Source organism: Pseudorca crassidens, chromosome 10 (assembly GCF_039906515.1).
Source record: "Pseudorca crassidens isolate mPseCra1 chromosome 10, mPseCra1.hap1, whole genome shotgun sequence".
NCBI lineage: Eukaryota > Metazoa > Chordata > Mammalia > Artiodactyla > Delphinidae > Pseudorca > Pseudorca crassidens.
Genome location: NC_090305.1, coordinates 94,947,956 through 94,962,451, shown reverse-complemented (window position 1 = coordinate 94,962,451; position 14,496 = coordinate 94,947,956). Strand labels below are relative to the sequence as shown.

At 37.5% G+C, this 14,496-nt stretch overlaps 1 long non-coding RNA gene across 4 annotated transcripts in view; it reads left to right on the top strand.

Moving 5' to 3' along the window:
- Nucleotides 1–14,496, top strand: part of LOC137232677 (uncharacterized) — a 920,890-nt gene that overhangs the window by 597,487 nt on the left and 308,907 nt on the right. For all 4 annotated transcript variants that reach the window (XR_010947135.1, XR_010947134.1, XR_010947132.1 and 1 more), the window contains one exon: nt 10,324–10,392. This is a non-coding gene — a long non-coding RNA (uncharacterized lncRNA). The remainder of the gene's footprint in view (nt 1–10,323; nt 10,393–14,496) is intronic.

Here is a 14,496-nt window from a genome sequence, read left to right as displayed (position 1 = left end):
TTTGTCATAAAACCTTATATTAAATTACTTTTAAATGACTTTTTTGGTACAGGATCTGGGACAGTATTAAAATGTACATTCTGGAAACTGATCTAATTTAGAAAGATTTTCACAATTGAAACAAATCATCAAACCATCAAAATTTGGCATTTCTGTCAAACTGAAGTTTCACCATCTCCCTTGGATAAAAGCTGTATTGTGTACAACTTTGAAGTATTTGGAAAATATATTTTTGATGTTCCAATTGTGAAAAGCTTTATAGAGCTGGCTGAGATTATTCCAAGGATGTAGCATTTCTCTGTTCTTTAATTAAGAACAAGACACTCTGTCTTTTAAAAAAATTTAAACTGTGACATGTTTTCTCTAGACCCCTTAAGAAGAATCATATCGCTTACACAAGTCTCAAGTTCTGCCTTAATGCCACAAAAGAAGATGAGATTTTTGTTTTTAATTATAGAGGCCCTGCCTACATTGTTTTAAGCCTTGGAAGCAATTTATGTCGCACCAGGCAGTTTGTCCTCAGATCCCCGTCTCCACTTCAACTGTGTTACAGCAGCATATGGTGTCAGAGCTGAAGGGACCTCAGAAGATACACGGCTCAAACCCCTTACTTTACACATGGGGGAAGTAATGCCCAGGGAAGTTCTTTAACTTGCTTCATCCAAAACCACATAGCCAATTGGTGGGTCCCGGCCCAGTGCTTGTCCTGTCAAACTGCTCTCTCAGAATCTCAGAATTTTAGAGCCCAAAGAGGCCTTTGGACAATGCCAGTCAAAACTCATCCTCAGAGAGAGGCAGCTGACCACAGAGATGTGAAATAAGTTCTGCAAGCTGGTCTCAGAACTGTCTTCCTCTTTGATAGCATCCTTTTAGGATGTGGTGCTGGTGTTCTGGAACATTTTTAAGATTCATATAGGTAGGGCACAATTCTAACAGTTCAAGTTATTTTCAGTATCTTGCTACTGTAGCAGGCTACCGAGAGCAAAGGTTAGTGAAATTGTTTTACTCTGTATAAGTGACTATTTAGGGAAGACCTGATGGTGAGAAGTGGTTGGGCAGTAAATGCATTTTATTTTTATTAGGAATGTAATTTATAAATTAATTCATTTTGACATGTGTTTCGGGCTTATTTTAGAAAGTCCTTTTTAGTTTATAGAGTGCTTTCATATTTATTATTACCTTATCACATCATCCTAATAGCACCATGAGGTTGGTATTGCTATTCCAGTTCAACAGATAAAAGTATAGAGTATTAGAAACTGTTGGTGGATTGTCCAAGGTCACACTGCCGTTAACTAAACAGAGACGGTGTTTAAGGCTTGGTCTTCTCATTCCGGAACGTATATGCTCTTTCCAATCTCTCTTACTGCATTTGGGAATTTAAGATATTGTTTTCCTATAGTTTTCAGTTTCCTGATAAAACAGTTTATTACAGACTGTATCTGTAAGCAGGCTAGTTTGAGAAAATTTAATACAACACAGGGGCTGCTGCTATGACTATGTTGTTGTTTCTAAGTCCAATTTTTTTTTTTTTTTTTTGCGGTACGCGGGCTTCTCACTGTTGCGGCCTCTCCCGTTGCGGAGCACAGGCTCCGGACGCGCAGGCTCAGCGGCCATGGCTCACGGGCCCGGCCGCTCCGCGGCATGTGGGATCTTCCCGGACCTGAGCACGAACCGTGTCCCCTGCATCGGCAGGCGGACTCTCAACCACTGCGCCACCAGGGAAGCCCTCCAAGTCCTATTTTGTTGTTAGAAGAGTTTAACCTTAGATTATTTTCTTCTGAAATACAGAAACTCACTAGAAGTATTCCTTGCTTTTAGAAGGCAAGATATTCTCAAAGCTGAAATTGCAAAGCAAAGGAATTAGGAATGATTATGCTTTTCATATGCATTCACTTTATTAAAGATTTACCAAAAGAATCCTATAAATATGCAAAAGTGTTCTTTATGCATTTCAAATATGATTCAGTTGACCAAAAAATTTTAATCATTTTGTAATCAATTTTTCCAAGAAACTTATCTCTTGTTCTTTCTCAACTATATTTTCTCATTTCTCAAAAAATTTTCTTTTCATCTTTGAACAGTGAGATTGGCCTCATCCTGTGCCTTCAAAATTAGTGATGAGTAAAGAATTCCAAAGAGATCAGGGGAAATACTTAATACTGAACTTGGATATACAGCAACTGGAACTAACTTGGAATTCCTGAATGATAGAGTGTTATCTACTCTGCTGTTATTGAAGTTTCTCCTGTTCTCATATTTGTAGCCCAAGAGGCAGGTCCATGTGGCTTTCAGTTTAGGTGAAGAGTCAAGAGCTTCATTCCTGAGGGAAGGGAGAGCAGCAGAGAACTTCAAGGTTCATGGTGTGTGCACAAGCACTCTTTGATTTATTAATTTATTATTTTTAGTCTGACCACAAAAGCATTTCTCTTGTAACTATGTTTCTTGCCTGAGATGAAACATCACTGATTTTTAAAATCTTTGGATGAAGGCTCTTTTTTCTGGAACGTGGGGAAGGCATGGGGGTGGGGCTGGGTATTTGTGAGTTGTCAGAAGAAAAGAGGTTGGTGGAGAACAGATGGCCTCCTCCAGCCATGCATATTCATGAGTGCATTTATTTCATTATGTCGTCCCCTGGGAAACCTTGTACTTCAGCTTTTATAAGTTTGTATGGCCATCAAATTGAGCAGTCAGAGCCCTCTGTCAAACACTGTGTTGCTGCAAACTTTGAAGAAAAATATGTGAAAGCATTCACTTCTCACTTTTGTCTTGACTTTTCTTCGCTGAAACACCTGTGATTTTGAGAGCTAAGACAAGAATGTCGTTGAGCATAATAAATGTTCAGTGTTGATAGCTGAGCTGACACGTTGCCTTAATCAGATGGCAGCGTGTTATGTTTAGAGTATCACTAAGCACATTGTTTGCTAATTTCATAAGAAACATGAAATTAAAACATGTCTGTGTGTCTGTTACAGCATCTCCAGAGTTCATGCCAGGCCCTCCTCATTTGTGGATCTGAAATGGGTCACTTCACAGTTTGGAAACTGTTCATTATTGAATTCCCTGGGCATCTTTGGCAGGGAACTACCTGTTATGTGCTTCGTCAGATTCCTTTCCACTGGACCAAAACACAGAGAGGGCTGTGAGCATCACAGGTTTTCCCCCCTTGCATTATAAGCAAGTTTCTGGTTGGTGCTTAATGAAAGCATCTCGATTGCCTTTGCTTTAAATGCATTACTGTCTCCATGCATGGCCTTGAAGAACTGTTGATGTACGATAAATTGTTTTACAGATCTGTCAAGATTTTCACTTGTGAACTTCTCTATCAGGTGCTAAGATGTCCTCTTCTCTGAGAATCTATGTGGAAATGGAGGCATGCATGAAGTCTGCCCACTTGGATGAGGCAGGTCATTTATTTTCTTAAAATCCTTAATAACCATGATGGATTTAATAATAACAATAACAGTAACAAGAACATAACCTAACATTTATTACGCATTACTGTATGGCAGGCACCACACTAAGAATTTTACAGAAAACTTATTACAGTTACACGATTAGGACTTACCTTTTGCAGTTGAAGATACTGATGTTTAAAGAAGTTGGGTATCTTCTGTATATTGTGTCAAGAAATATGAGAGCCTTTTAAACAAAATGTTGTCTCATTCGATTCGTGTGATCTCTCAGGAATAAGAGATCACAAGAATTATAAGAAGCTGAAAGATCCCATGAAGTCTAGGCCTGAGTAGATTTCATAGCAAGAAAAGTAGCTTGCAAATAAGTTATTGGGCATCAAAACCATGGGAAAGGAAACTATTTTGCAGAGATGTAGAGAACAGGGAAGCATGTAGTTGAGTGGGGGTGGCTGAATCTCTGATAGTTTCGTAGCTTCCACCTGCATCTCCCAGGCGCTCCAACTGCAATTCATTTCCATGTGTGATCTAATGTCTTACAATAACCTTCCCTCGACTTCAGGTAGCTTCAGTGGGTTTCTGTTCCTTGCAACCAAAAGTTTGAACTTGCAAATAATGGAACTAAGATTCAAACTCTTGCTTTTAGACTTTAAACGGAAGCCCACGCTTGTTCTAAGTCATCCTCTGTTTTTCTTCCACACTGGAAGAAAAGGGCCCAGTGAGTATGGCCATGGAGCAACATGTCTTTCTAGAGCTATCAAGTGAGGAGACAAAAACAAATATGTAAAGGAGGAGGCTGTGTAGACAATGACTTCTGGTAGAATAGCAATAAATATAAGCAATAGATAATGCTAGTCTAAGACTACCTTTATTAAAACACAATTTTTTGTTTTTAAAAGGTTATAAAAATGAAAATGCTTATTAAAAGTTCTTATTATAGTAAAATTTTATGACAGGAATACATAAAGTAAAAGCTAAAAGCTCTCCTCTTGTTCTCCTCACTCCAGTCATCAGGGACCCCCTATGCACAGTGTGGTATGTGTCTTTTCTATGTGGCTTTTCTATGGGCAGACAAGATACATGCATATAATGGGGTTGTGTTCAAACACTTCATACTTGCTTCTTATTGATTGCACATTATACCATGGATGCCCTGAGGTATGAATACACTCAAATTTGCCTCATTTATATTCAGAGCTACATGGCATATACCATGGTGCACCAGCTCTCTACTGATGAGTATTTGATTGTCTCCACATTTCTGCTATTACATACCAGACTTCAGTGAGGAGAAACAATTCTCTTTAAAGTACCTCATTTACTCATTTTAGACCATATTTCAGAAACACTGCTAGAAGGCCTAAAAATGTAATCATCCACCCTTATAAATCCTAAAAGGCAGGTAAGTATAATAGGCATTCATCTTCAAGTATCACCTAAAAAGCAGTTTGGATGACATTTATTAAGGTCCCATGATGCTAGCCATTAATCAGAATTCCTCTGGGTTTTAGTGTGATTCAGGGGAGGAAAGGGTATCATTGCTATGCCTTCTGTCTATCTAAAAAAGGTTTTAAAACATTAAAAAAATAACAGTGATTAACCACTGACTCTCAGGGGGAATATGGGATTGCTCTCTGACTGATTTACCCCTGACTGCTAGAAAACCACCTAGTAAGCAAGTATTTATTGATCAGGTATGAAGTGCCCAGTACAGATACAGGAAAAGATCTAGGATTTTTTTTTTTTATCCTTCATACAAGAACCTATACTCTCTGAGCAAGTAGAGCTGGAAAAGATGAATGGGCTGAAGTAATCACACATTGTCACTGATGTTTTAGGACTTTGTATGTATGATTTCAGAAACAAGGTAGATATATGCAGCACAGAGAATATAACAATATTGAGAATATTTAGAAAACTTCTGGTAACGTTTTATGAAATATGAGGATTTTCCTTACCAAGAATGCAAAAACACATCAGTTAAAAGCTGTGTTTTCTGAATATTTACTTCCTTCCAAAGTCATAGTAGATAAGGAAATCTTCAAAATTAGTGAAGCGATATATATGATAGCTGTCTCCATACTTCTATATCGAGAGCCAGTTAGGTGAAAATACCATGTTTAACACTTTAGAAGATGTCAAGACTGAAAAAAACACTATCGCTATGCAAAAGAAACTTAAGGTTAATGCTGTATAATAAATAGCTAGAGTACACATATTTTTAGCTTAAAAAATGTAAGAGTTATTATTAAGGACCAATTTGTTTGATGTTTTCATCAATTTTTTCTTCAAAAAAATTAAACAGCTATGTATGATTTTACTAATAATACTCTTCTGTGCCTATAACCACCCAGTGCAAGTGGTTTGCTTTGCTTTTTTGCTAGGTGAGTCCTTGGGATGAGACTTTTATTGTGATGAGTAATTACAACTGACATTTATTGAGGGTTTACTAGGTGACCAGCAGCACGCTACAAGATTTAGGTGGATTTTAAAAATTCTTCCAGCAGGCTCTTGTGGGAAGGTGTTTACAAATGCAGAATCTGACAGCTATTAAATGGCTGAGCCAGGGTCCCGGGCCAGGTTCTGTAGCACTCTGTACTGCTGTGCCCATGTTTACCAGTCATTCTCAGTACACTTTGTAATGTTCGCCTTATCTCAATACCACCCAAATAGTACTTTCTTAATGTTTATCCTAAATCAACTCACTTTTTTATACCTGTTACTTATTCTAAGCATTTTGGGCCAGAAAATTTGGGGGTTTATTGTACTAGTTATATGTTTTCTCTAAGGGGTAATCAAATAAATAGATAACCATGTAAACAAAATGTCTGTCCATGTGCCACCTGCAATGATTTTGTTTTATTATGCCTGTTACTTGTACCACACTTGGGGAAACTCTTCACCCTGAATTTTATTTTTAGCTTTTTCTTTTTTATATCACCATATGCTCTCTGGGTACATGTTCATTAGAGTCATCCACTTCCTTATAAAGAAAAGTGACTGTGTAAAATTAGGTTTGCATTTCAAGCCACCATGAAAATAGATGTTTGTGTATGGAGGAAATAATTAATCCAAAGGGCTCATCTCACATAAACTGAATACAACAGGAAATACGCTTTCAGAGGTAATCCTAACAGATATAACTTTACAATTAAAATTGTCAGCTGTCTAAAGTTACCAGAATATACCCTCACCAGCAAAGTCTTGCCATGTAGGACATATAATTACTCAATTATTCTGGCTTTCTTTAAAAGGTATCTTAAAAATGAAAAAGAAAAACAACAGAAGAAAAGGGTTATGTACCACCATTTGGATTAATTGATAAAGTGTGTCATTTAATTAAACTAGTTAATTCTTATTAATATTGCTGTTATTTATTATTATTGTTATTATTATTAACTTTATGAAAAAATCAAGAGAATATATTGTTCCAAAGGGTATTTAAGGTCTTTATTCATTTTGAGTAATCAGAGGGTCAAGTATAACTTACAGAACAATATATCTAATCAGAAGAAGCAATTGCCAAAAGAGAAAATATTATTTCCCTGCTTGTAATCAACCAATTTTTGACTTTATAATCCCACATAGAAAGATTAGTTGAGAAACTCATAGTGATATATAAAGCTACCCTTTCAGAAAATTAACTTTCAGGACCATGCAACAGACAAAAATTAAAATGAATTGAGAGGGGATCAGCAAAATTTTTTTACCACATTTTGGACTCCTCCCAGTTAGGACAAAGTCCTCATTGCTTATTCTGAACAGGGAAACCCATTAATTTCTGCAGTGTGGGCAGAATATAAAACATCAACTTGCATTGGTTTTTAGAATTTTAGAAAAAGGCAAAAGTCTTCATTAATTGTCTCATCCTGAGAGGTAGATAGGTATTACTCAGTTTTCTCGCTCAGTAATTTGGAAGTTGAAGCAAAATGTTAAATTGCTTGGTTCTGTTTCCAAATTTTCCACTCTGCCTTTGACTCAAGCAGGTGGTCAGTGTTTGCATTCAAGACCCGGGATCCTGCAGCTCAGGACCTCAATCAGGCGTTCAAAAATAGTAGCATCTTATCTCCAGGAGGTATCAGGAGCACCCCCGAAAAGACTGCGTAGCTCTGTGCTCAGTGTACCAGTTTTGTACTTCGGAAAAAGGAGAGGGTCTCTTTCCCCAAAGCCCATATTCAGAGGGAGCGCAGCAATATGGTACAGGTGCAAACCCTGCTGTGCCCCTGCAGTGCAGGCATTTGACTTGGAGAGAGGAGTAGTGTTGGAAAACTCAAGACACTAGATCTGAGGGTGGGGCTAGCTCTCGATGTGGTTTTATGTCAAAGCAAGTGTAGGTTTCACCCTGACTTCATTTTAGGTCCTACATTCGAGAACACATTTTTAGGTGGGAACGGGGCACCCAGAGAGCCCTCTGGGTGTTATGAGTATGAAGTAACAGACCTGCAAACAGTCTGTGTTCTTTCTCTTGAATTCTGAATTTGCTATTGGGTATTTACCCCTAAGGCATTTCCTATTTCCTGACAAGGAGGTATTTTATAGTAAAAAGAGCCATGAACTTAGAAATGAGGAAGGCTTCAAGAAACTGAAGGTTATTTTTGTTGTTTGTTTGCTTGATGGGGGAAATCATGGCCATATGGTGAAAACTTTGCTTTACATTCCAGCAGTCTGCTTCTAGGATATAATGGAAAAGTAGCCACATAGTTGACCAACAATAAATAACAAATACACAGAACTTAGCATAGTGCCCGGCAAGGAGAAAGCACTAAAGAAATGTTCCTTTTATTTCCTTGCTCTCATTTCTCTTTTGAACCTTGAGAATGGAATATTCCATGTTCCTTCTGTTCCTGTCTGGGAATTATTTACTCACGGTTACATCCCTGCTGGATTGTGAGTCCCTTTGAGGGCATCAAATGATGTCTTATTAATTATACTACGTCTCATTCCCAACCTTATGGGGTAGCACGTACACACAATAGGTGCTCAATAAATGTTAAAAATATAGTTGAGAGTAAGTACGGTGTTACAACTGGAGGTTTACTTCCTGTGTTCAGTATTATATTTCATTAAAAGGATCTAAATCGCTTGTTTGAGAAAGACTACCTATAGGAGATTTGGCAGCGTGGACTCATTTGGTAACTTGAAAAACTTGGTAGATGAGCCTTACGTGTTAGGCTCTTGGATAGTTGTCATGGCACCCTTATTGCGTTGCTTCCCACTTTGGGTTGAACTTCTGTCCCTCAGACAGAAGTTTCTTGCTTCTTGCTTCACTAGAACAGCTCTTGACTTGATTGCAAATTAAAACTTTTGAAGGGGTGGCTCACGCCAGTGATTTTTCAACCACTACACTGTTAGTGGGGATTTGTGATTATCGCCACTGCTCCGAACTTCTATAAGCATTTGCATTTTGAAATGATTAGGATGACCATTCACTGAGAATGTGATATATATATATTTTTCTTTTGGTGTTTTTGAAAGAAGAACAGTGAGGAGAGAGTAAATTGCTATTGTATCCATTTGGATAGAAGCCCATCTCAGGGAGATTTTGGGGACATGGCTCAAACTTTGGCTCTTACTTTAGCCTTTTAGAAGCATTTCCTCTTGAGTCATTGAAGGGCTCTTAGAGCCTCACAGCTTTCCAGAAGCTATGAATTCTTAATGAAATTTGACTTTTAGTTGGAGGTGTTATTATTAGTGCTGCAATATGAGAAGACTTGGGGAGACAGAAAGCAGAACACACCTTTTATTTTTTTTTGAAGATTAAAGTTGCAGTTCTTTCCCTCCCTTCCTGTTTTCCTCTGTCTCAGCCTTTTTTGTTTGTTTGTTTTCTTTCTCCCTCCCCTGTAATTTGAACTAGCAGCTGGGAGAAGTAGTGCTTGAATAGTATTACCCAAAGCATGGTCCATTTATGATGATCAACAGAATTCGATGGACTGTTTATTAAACATTCATATTCCTGACCATTCCTCCAAACCTACCAAATCAGAAAAATCTCCACGTTATGTGGATTTCTTTTTTTAACAAGGTTTTTGTTTTAAACAAGATTTTTTTTAAACAAGTACCTTATTTTATGCTCTTAAAGTTTACAAACAATTTGGGCTCTGTGCTTGAATTCAGGGAAGTAAAATCAAGCCCAATTAAAAATAATCTTTTCTCAATGCCTGAATACCTTATTTTTATAAGCAACTTATAAAAACCTCATTTTGAAAGATGCTATTTCGCCTATTATAAGATATGGAGGTTCATGGCTGGCACTTCTGTGGCAGTCCAGAAGCAATGGAATCATGCTTCCTGGGTTGCCTTTCACAGCTACAGTGGATAAATTGATGCAGTAAAACAAAACCCCACAGAGAAAACCTCAGCATCTTCTGAAGTCTTTATTATGTACAACAGCATCTCCATGGCTCCTGCTTAACTGAGATCATATGTGACTTCATCAAGAAGATGCCCCATGTCTCTATCCGTAGTGGAGAAAATGGGTTTTATATAGCATGTAAATCATACTCCCTCCTCTAAAATGATATTGATGTAACCAAATTTAGTACCGATCTCCTGCTTAATAAGTTTTTAAAAGCAGCAAGGAAATTCAAATTTCAATGCCCAAATCAAGTCCTGTCATTCCACAGAACTGTTAAAAGGTTTCATTCTAAAATCATATTTCTGTCTACCAAACCCTGACATTTGAGTCGATGAAATTGTTTACCCTTGATGTTTTTTTTTAAATCAGTTTACTGAAATGTTTTGACGGATGCTGTATAATCATATCCTCTATTACCAGGTATCGTTCATGCTTCTTAAATTTGATTTTAATCCATTTTGCATATATAAACTATCAAATAAAAGCCAGTAATGCTGTGATTGAAATTCAGCCCCCATATGCATCTGGGGGATAACTTTTTATTTCTTCCTACAGGTTCCCTGCTGACAAGTGCAAAACAAAGCACGCCCGTGAAAAGTGGATTGGAGGTGAAAATACTTGATGGTAAGAAAGAAAGTCACCAGAGTGGTCACAAATGTATCTCAGGGTGAGGTCAGGGGTAAAACAGGAAGAGAATGTTGAAGAGAAGGACACCACACATTTACTTAAATGACTATACATTTACTGTGACTATAAGAAGAACAGAAAATATTAATGATATGACAAGGAAAGAAAGGAATGATATAATTGAGCAGTGTGAGGTTCAAGGCATGGTAGACAGAAAGGTCCCTAAAGATGTCCATGGTCTAAAACCCCAAAACTGGTAGTATGTTACACAACATAGCAAAGGGGACTTTGCAGATTGAATTAATGTTAAGGGCCTTATAATAAGGAAACTTCTGTGGACTGTCCACATGGGTCCAATCTAATCACAATAGTTCTTAAAAGCAAAGAAGTTTCTGCAGCTGGAAGTAGGAGAGATGAGGCAGGAAGGGAAGTTAGAGCAGTTCAAAGTGTGAGAAGGACTCAACCCACTACTGCTGACTTTGAACATGAAGGGCCACAAACCAGGGAATGTGCAGGCCTCTCGAACAACCCCTGACCAACAGCTGGTGAGAAAACAGGGACCTCCATCCTACAACCACTTGAAATTGAATTCTGCCAGTATCCTAAGTGAACCCGTAAGCAGATTCTCCTCCAGAGCCTCTGGTCTGTCTGAGACCTGGATTTTGTTCTCGTGAGACCAAAGCAGAGAAGTAAGTCCAAGCACCTTGGCACTTCTGACCCACAGAACTGTGAGGTAATAAATGTGTGTCACTGTAAGCTGCTAAATTTGTGGTACTCTCATATGGCAGCAATAGAAACACATAAGAAAAAGGCAATGGGTTTTTGCAGGAGAGATGACAAACTCAAATCTAGAATGGACATGGGGAGAGAGGCAGTAGTGGTAATGACTCTGGACTTGGATGAAATGGTGTTCAAATTCAGCTGTCACTTACTAGCTGAGTGGTTTTGTTACTTAGGAGACCACACCTTTTTAACAGTTGATTTCCTCCTCTACAAACTGGAAATAACAACAGCATCTCCTGCACTGGCTCATAGTGAGGCTTAAATGAGATAATGGATGTATGAGCACTTAACAGTGCCTGGCAGAGAAATGGCACTGAGGAGAGTGGCTTTTCCTAAAACATACAAAGCAATCTTTTGCCCCTCAAATTCAAGGACAGGTGACAATGGACAGGCTTTACTTGAGAGGATTTGCAAAGTAGAATCCTCAAGGGAAAAGCCAGGTTCCAGCCAAGGCCTGGAGATGGAGACATTGTGCTCAGAAAAGGGTCTGGAACAAGTGGTGAGCCAAAAGTGACTCAGAGCAGCCATCTCACATTAAAATATGCATAAAGATCACCCAGGGACAGAGGATTCTGGACAGATGGCAGAGTAGGAAGCGGTGGGAATTTATCTCCCCACCCAGACAACAGTTGCACTGGCAGAATCTTTCTGGTATAACTATTTTGGAACTCTAGAGTCTATCGAAGGCTTCAACTTTCAGGGGAAGGCTTGGGTGATAAATTGTGTTTAATTTTGGTCAATTTCAGCTCTTAGCATGGTACCAGCTACCCATCTCCCACTCATTCCAGGAACCATGGGCCGTCTTAGTTGTTGTACCTCCCCCCTGTTTTTGTAAGACCCTCCCTCTCTGGCTGAAGTGACCTCCAGGTGATTTAAAGGAAGGGCCCCCTTCACCGTTTCTTTCATTTTACTCTCTTTTCCCCTCTTGGGAGACAAACATTAAAGACTGGGACATTTTAAAACAACTGCACAAATGGAAATATTAGGAAGTGACATGTGCTGTGCATGTCCAGGGAAAGGTTCAGAAAAGACCTATGAAGACCTTAAGTTTACACCACAGGCTGTTCCTCAGCACAGAGACACCCTACAACAATGCAAAAAAGACAATAAATAAGAACAAAAAGCCCAGCAAACCCTGAGGGAGGGGTAGAATCTGATCTCCAGAGTTACCACATTATAATATATTATATATTATTATATTCAAACAAATTCAAAATATTCATCCAAAAAATCAGAAAGCATATAAAGAAGCAGGAAAGAATGGTCCATTCAAAGGCAACAAATAAATCAAAAGCTGTCCCTGAAAAAGGCCTAATGGCAGATATACTACACAAAGACTTTAAGACAACTGCCTTAAAGATGTTTAAGGAACAAAAGGAAGATGTGGAGAAAGTCAAGAAAACAAAATAAGAGCAAAATGGAAATTTCAATAAAGATATAGAAAACCTAAAAAAGAAACCAACAAGAAACTGTGAAAAGAAAAAAAAAAAGAAACTGTGGGGTTGAAAAGTACAATAACTGAAATAAAAATTTCACTACAGGGATTCAAAGACAGATTTGAATAGGCAGAGAAAGAATCAGCAAACTTGAAGATAGGGCAATGGAAATTATTGTTTCTGAGGAACAGAGAAAAAAAGATTGAAAAGAAGTGAACAGAGTCAAAGGGACCTATGGGACACCAAGTGGACCAACATACTCACTGAGGAGTCCCACAAGGAGAAGAGAGAGAAAAGGTAGATAGGATATTTGAAGAAATAATGGCTGAAAACTTCCAAAATTTGAGGAAAGATGTAAATATAAATATCCAAGAAGCTTAATGTGCTCCAAGTAAGATGAATTCAAAGAGACCCACACTGAGACATATTGTATGCAATTTTCAAAAGTCAAAGAGAGAATCTTGAAAGCAAGAGAGAAACAACTCATCACATACAAATGGTCATCAATAAGAGTATCATCAGATTTCTCATCAGAAACTTTGGAGGCCATTGGTAGTGAGCTGATATATTCAAAGTGTTAAAAGAAAAAAATGGTCAACCAAGAATCTATCTAGCAAAACAGTACTTCAAAAGTGAGGGCAAAATTAACACATCTTTGACGGGAGATGTATTACGGTCACAGGAGTTCGTTTCTGCAAAAATCCCCCAGTCAATAATGTGTTAAGACATTCCTAGCTAAATAAAAGCTGAAGGAATTTGTTACCACTAAACCTATCCTGCAAGAAATGATGAAGGTAGTTCTGCAGGGTGAAATGAAAGGCCACTAGAAAGTAAAACAAAGCTATATGAAGAAATAAAAATCCCAATTATGGTAAATACGTGAACAATTATGAAAGCTAGTATAATTGGAACATGGTTTGTAGCTCAACTTTTTGTTTTCTGCATGATTGAAAATACTAATATATTTTTTAAAAAGCAATTGTTAGCCTAAAATCTAATATTATTGTAATTTTGGTTTTGTAATTGTAAATTTTGTTTTCTACATAATTTAGGAGACTAATGCATTTTTTAAAATTATTAGTTTGTGTTTCTGGGCATATAATGTATCAAGATAAGAAAATCAATCAATATAATGCACCATATAAACAGAATGAAGGAAAAAACCCCACATGATTATCTCAATTGATACAGAAAAAGCATTTGACAAAATTCAACATTCTTTCATGATAAAAACACCCAACAAAACAGGAATAGAAGGAGGCTACCTCAAGATAATAAAAACCATCTGTGAAAAATCCACAGCAAACATCTGACTGAATGGTGAAAGACTGAAAGAAAAAGATGTCCACTTTCACCACTTCAACTCAACTAGTACTGGAATGCTAGCGAGTTTAATTAGTCAAGGAAAAGAAATAAAAGGCACCAAATTGCAAAGGAAGAAGTAAAATTACCTCTATTCACAGATTATATGATTTATATGTAGAAAACTCTAAAGATTCCACAAAAAACTATTAAAGCTAATAAATGAATTCAGCAAAGTAGCAGGATACAAAGTTAGCACATAAAAATCAGTTGCATATCGATACACTAACAATGAACAATCTGAAAAACAAATGACAAAAACAACTCCATTTATAATAGCATCAAAAATAATAAAATACTTAGGAATTAACTTAACCACTGAGGTGAAAGTCTTGTACGATGAAAACCATAAAGCATTGTTGAAAGAACTTTTAAAAGATACAAAAAATTGGAAACACATCCAATGTTAATGGATTGGAAAACCTTATATTGTTACATTGTCAAAACTACTCAGAGATCTACAGATTCAATGCAATCCATATCAAAATCCCATTGACATTTTTTGCAGAAATATAAACTC